Raw genomic sequence first — 6,167 nt, forward strand, 5'->3', positions numbered from 1 at the left:
ATCCCAAGTGAGGTGGGGTCTCTCGTACCCCCTGCCAGATGTCATATTCCTCCCTCCCTCCCTCCCCCAGGGCACCGCTCTCTTATAGTTAATAATATCTCTATGCCTGAGATACCTTTTTAGTTTTTATCTTCTACTACATATCTGTGCATCCACATACCACATTTGGGAAAGCATTCCTTTGCAGGTTTAAAAACTGGCCTTTCTTCTTCACTTTTTGAGATTTGTTCATACCCATACATGCGGCTCTGGTTCATTTGTTTTAACTCCTGGGAGGTATTTCAGGGAATGGCTTTGTTGCAGTCTCCATCCATTTCCCCCTTGGATTAATTTCCGGGGTATTTCAGTTTTCCCTCTTACAGACAACACTGCATCTGTCACTTAGTTGAGAAGTTCCTCATTTCATCTTATTTATTTTTTTAAGTAATCTCTACACCCAATGTGGGACTCAAACTCACAACCTCGAGATCCAGAGTCACATGCTCTACCAACTGAGCCAGCCAGGCACCCTGAGAACTTCCTCATTTCTAGTGTCCAGTCATGGGGGTCTGGTTCCTTAAGCCTACAGCGTTTGATCTCACTCCACCTCCTCCTGCCCTCCCCTCTCCAGTCCACCCCAGTCCTCTACCAGAGCTCCAGGCTCCCCAGGCTCCTTCCTTCTTCTCTTTCGACTCTCCACTTGAAGCTGGAATAAATAAAACTGCACGTCTGTGATCACGTGCCTGACACTGGATGTACCCCCAAGCCCAGAGCTGGACAAGGGTGGGAACAGGGCATCTTCCTCACCCCTGGGCGCCCTGCCTGCCGTGGCACCTGACCGAGAAGACACATTAAGTGAGATGAAAATGTCCCAGTTTCAGCAGCTGGCTTTGGAATTCTCATAGGGCAAGAAGTGTCTTGGGGGAGGAAAAAATATGTGGCTCAGCCGGTTGGTGGAGGCAGGGGAGTGGAAGAAGGGTGGAGGGCAGCGTCTTAAGAACTGATTGGCTGGATGGGGCGCCTGGGTGGCTCAGTTGGTTAAGCGACTGCCTTCGGCTCAGGTCATGATCCTGGAGTCCCGGGATCGAGCCCCGCATCGGGCTCCCTGCTCGGCGGGGAGTCTGCTTCTCCCTCTGACCCTCCCCTGTCTCATGCTCTCTCTATCTCATTCTCTCTCTCAGGTGAATAAATAAAATCTTTAAAAAAAAATTAAAAAAAAAGAACTGATTGGCTGGAGCCAGGGCAGCAAGGGAGTGGCTTAGAGGTTTTGCATTCCTGGCTCAGTTGGTAGAGTATACGACTTTTGATCTGGTCCTGAGTTCAAGCCCCAAAGAGAGCATAGCGCTTACTCAAAAAAAAGGAACAGGAAATGTTCGGGGAGGTGGTGCCGTGTGGGAGGAGGACAGGGAGTTTTGGAGGGAACTTCTGGGACCAGGAGTCAGCTGAATGCAGCTCTGCCCCTGCGGCTGCCATATCTCTGTGTGGTTTCGGCCAAGTTAAACCCCTCGGTTTTCCCCACTGGTAAATGCGCTCCTAACTGCACCTACCTCCCAAGGATGTAGTACCGGTCAAATGTCATAATGGTGCTAGTCTGCACCGAATCCTGCACACAACACACAACTTTTTGGTAAGCCCGTGAGAGGAGGGACTGGGCAGCCTTTAAAGTCCTGACCCCTCACTCCTCCCAACCCCTGGCTGGGTTAAGGAATCCCCTTTGAGCGCCTCCGAAAAAAGGCACGAATCCCGTTATCCTCACATTACTGCTTTGAGGGAGGTGCTAAAATATTCCCCAGCTCAGACGAGGAAATGGGGGCAGAAGAAAGTTCTGTTACCTGCTCCAGGTCACACAGCTCTTAAGCACCTACTGTTCTGGGTTGTTTCTCCACTCCTGCCCTTCCCTCCCTGTCCCCTCTCTGGGTTTGAGAGGACTGTTTCGCTCCATCCCCACTCCCAGTCTGCACGGTACAGACCGGTCGCTCTGCGTGGTGATGAAGAAATGAATGAGTGAGCCCCGCTCTGACGCCCACCCTTTCCATATCCTGGTGGGACCCCAAACGGCTGCACCCCCATCTGCTCGCGTCCTCCCTCCGCCGCTCCACCAGGGGGCGCCCTCTGCCCCACAGGTTACTGCTTTGGGTTGTAGGCGAGGGGGGTGAGGAGAAGCCGAGAGGAACTGATCTCTCCCTGTCTTCCTATTCACTTGCCCTGTGTGGCCAGGAGCTACGTGGGTTCGAATCCCGCGCTGGCCTTGAGCTGTATGACCTTGGGCGGGCGACTTGACCTCCCTCGTTCTAGTTCTCAGTAGGATGGGAACGGTATATTAGTGCCTCCCTCAGAAGCTGAAGGGCATCACCTGGTTAATGACTAACCCTGGCAGACAGCCAGCAGGGTGCCACACTTTGCTGCTATCTTGCTCTGGGTGTTTGCTATGAGCCGGGCGTGGTGCCCAAACCGCAGGACAGCCAGCCCGAACGCAGTACCTTTATCTCCTATAATTTTTCGTACATAGTCAATTATACACGTAGTAGAGGATTATGGGCTCATAAAAATTTCCAAGACTACAGAAAAAGAAGTCCCCTCCTTTTTAAAAAAATTTTATTTATTTATTTTTGCGAGACAGAGCATAAGCTGGGGGAGGGGCAGATGGAGAAGGAGAGGCAGACTCCCCCCCCCCCCCCCCCCCCCCCCCCCCCCCCCCCCCGATGCGGGGCTTGATCCCAGGACCCTGGGATCGTGACCTGAGCTGAAGGCAGACGCTTAACTGACTGAGCCACCCAAACGCCCGACGAAGTCCCTTTATCCCTTCAGCTCCTCGCTCCTTGTTCCTACCCCAGTTGCGAGGAGTTCCTAAAGTCACTGATGTTCTCAGTTCACCTGCAAGAACCAGCCTGGCCCGGTTCCATTGCTTTCTATCTTCCCACAAAATGAGACCCACCCTTGGAGAGCTGACAAAAGGTGGGGCCCAGGGTCATGGGGTTACTGGCTCCTGGTGTTACTTTGGGGAAGTCACATTCCCCTATGTGCACCCGTGTCTCCAAATCTGCAGTAAATTCCATCTGCATGTAATCCCCTGTTTTATTTCAACTTGCTCTAGCTTCCAGAATAAGTGGAGGCAATGAGAAGGTGAGGATGCAGAAGGCCCCTCTGCCCGTGCCAGATGCTGGAGGCCCTGGAGACCCCAGGCCTCAGTTCGTTACATCCAGAGTGGATGCCAGCCAGCTCTGTGTCCAGGCCTGCCTCGGTGATGCTGGGGTCACAGTGGGGACAGAGGCAGCCCTGCCGTCATGGAGCTCAGTGGGAGGACAGTTCAGTCACCATTTACTGCCCAGTGTGATCAGGACTGGATTGGGGAGCACAGGGGACTGTGGGAACCCAGAGTAAGTGCCTGCTAGCCTGGGCAGGGGGTGGCGTCAGGGAGGGCTTCCCCAAATTAGGGCATATGTGAATCCAAAGAATGAGTAGAGGAAGATCATGGGCAAGAGTGTTCCCTGCAGAGGGAACAGCCTGTTGGGAGGTTCAGAGGGTGGCGCAGGGGATTAGAGGAACTCAGGGTTGTCATTGATGATTCCAGCACAGTGTGTTGGGGAGCAGGCAGGGCAGTTGGTTTTTCACCTCCGGGGAGGGCAGGGCTTGGGCGGAAAGAGGGAGTGAACATTCTAGGTGGGGAAACAGCCTGTCCTGAGACCTGAGAGGTAGCCTGGAGGCCCAACAAGGCCTTTGTGGCTGGAGTGGGAAGGGAACAGGCAGGGGCCAGATGATACCAGATCTGGGCAGCAGGCATAGGTTTGGGGGTCCTTAGTGAAGAGGCTGCTTTTAGGCAACAGGCTTGAGCAATGGAAATTTTAGCAAGGCAAAAGGGCCCACACAGTGACTACTGAGCTAATGCCAACAAGCTCATTAAGCCATAGGCCCTAACCGACCAATGGGCTACTTAAAACCAGGCACAGTTCCTAAGATTACCAGAAAAAGGGAAAATTCCATACGTTCCCATACTCCTCCATTCGGCCCTATAACTATAGCCCCTCGCCACCGCCACGTGGCACAGTCTCTTTTTCTGTCCTACCCGCTCCTCCCTTGCAGTATATTCAATAACTTCTAACCCCTTTGTTCTGCCTGAGGTGAATTCTTTCACTGCCTGCATCGGGATGCCCCACACTTAGTGGACAAAGGTGGCATTCGAAGCCTCGGAATGGCTGGACTCACCAGGAGAGAGAGAGAGAGAGACCATGGGTTCTAGCCCCCAGGAATCCCAGCTTTTGGAGATGGGTCAGAGGAGGAAGGGGGATCAAGGAACTGACGATGAGGGCCCGGGAGAGAAGAAGGCCACCTGCCACCACCAGCGAGAGGAAGCACAGGTTCTCAACTGACTCCCCTTCAGAATTTGTATTTTGTAATATTTTTCAAAAATAATGTGTGGCTAATATTTATTTTGCATTCAAATTTCTCTTCTTAGGACTTTGTGCCAGCCTTGGAGATCCCTGGAGATGCTTCTACCTTCACTTACTATTTTTGAGGACGTTTTTATCAATACTGTAAATTTTATAACCAGAGTTGACTACTGTTCAAAAGCATAGCTTTGGGGATCTTGCTCTGTGAATCCCTGAATTTGGTGCCACAATTTTGCCCGAGTTCCTTTTCAGATACCTGAAAAGCAGTAGTTTCACTATTTTGCTTATGTAATACATAAAAATTCTTTTTAGAATTTCATATCTTCACACTTTCAAGTAGATGGAAAACTTTTCCCCATCAGTTTAAATTGTTACCATTGGTGTATAGTAAATATTGACATTTAAAAATAAAAAGTATGCCATTTTTAAAAATATAGCCAGTGGAGTCTTCAAGAACTGAGATCTACTATTAACTATTTACAAAAAGACAAGCAATTTTTTCTTTAGTTTTACGTGTTCTTTTTTCTCTTTGAACTTGTATTTCTTTTTTTTAAATGTATATATATATATATATTTAGATTTTTATTTGTTTGAGAGAGAGAGAGAGAGTGAGCAAGAGAGAGAGAGAAGGAGCAAGGGAGAGGGAGAAGCAGACTCCCGGCTGAGCAGGGAGCCAACCAGAGGCTTGACCTCAGGACCCAGAGATCATGACCTGAGCCGAAGGCAGCCGCTTAACTGACTGAGCCACCCAGGCGCCCCAAGCTGCTCTTTTTCTATTCCCTGAAAGACTTTGTGTAAGGTTGGCATTAGTTCCTCTTTACCTGTTCGGTAAAGTTGACTAGTGAGGCTCTCAGAGACATTAGAGGGGAAAGTGTTTAATTATAGATTCAATTTCTTTAATCATTGTAGGACTATTCATGTTTATTATTTCTTCTTATGTCAGTTTTGGCAAGTTCTATTATTATTACGATTTAAAAATTTATTTATGGGGGGAGGGGCAGAGGGAGCGAGAGTCTTAAGCAGACTCCGGGCTGAGTGCGGAGCCCGATGTGGGGCTCGATCGCACGACCCTGAGATCGTGACCTGAGCTGAAACCAAGAGTTGGCTGCTTAACGACTGTACCACCCAGGCGCCCCTTGTTATTATTATTTTATCAGGTATTTGTCTACTTAGTTTATTTTTCAAAAATTTTTGTCTTAAGATTGGTCTGGTATTCTTTCTTATGTTTGTTTTTGTTTAAAAAAAATTAATTCCTTTCTCTCTCTCTTTTTTTCTTAAACAGAAGAAAAACAAACAGAAGTTTATTAACACATATATCTTATGTATACATAGGAGATACCCAGGGGAAAATGAGTATGTCCCCTTTCTCTCTCTTTTTAAGCAAGCATGGAGAAAATGTGTTCACACCATTAAATTAGATGGGAATCCAACACATATCAGTATAGCGGTGTCCCATAATTCTTTTAACTCTTAAGCTGTATGCCAGAAATCAATTCTGATCTATCTCCAGAACATAGTTTAATGATTTCTCAGCTGACAGTTTGTCCAGCCCTCCCCCAATTTTGTTGAATGAAAAGTGTTGGAAGCAAAAACCTGAAAAGCAAAGACTTGCGCAAGGATTCATTATCCAGTCATTAGAGTTCCTCCCTTTCTCAACACCAGTGTCAGCGTTATAAATCTCTTTCTTCGGTCACCGAGGATTTTCTGCCCCAAGAGTATGAATTGAGGATGGGAGGAAAATCAGGTTTTTTGTTTTGTTTTGTTCTGTTTGTTTGTTTGTATTTTAAGAAGGTGGGTGAA

General features: G+C 48.5%; 1 non-coding gene across 1 annotated transcript; it reads right to left on the bottom strand.

The window, feature by feature from the left end:
- Positions 1-433: 433 nt before the first annotated feature.
- On the bottom strand, positions 434-506 carry TRNAQ-CUG. The gene has a single exon. It is a non-coding gene; the product is annotated as a tRNA-Gln (tRNA).
- Between the last annotated feature and the right edge of the window lie 5,661 nt (positions 507-6,167).

The sequence above is a fragment of the Neomonachus schauinslandi genome, chromosome 16, assembly GCF_002201575.2.
Source record: "Neomonachus schauinslandi chromosome 16, ASM220157v2, whole genome shotgun sequence".
Classification (NCBI taxonomy): domain Eukaryota; kingdom Metazoa; phylum Chordata; class Mammalia; order Carnivora; family Phocidae; genus Neomonachus; species Neomonachus schauinslandi.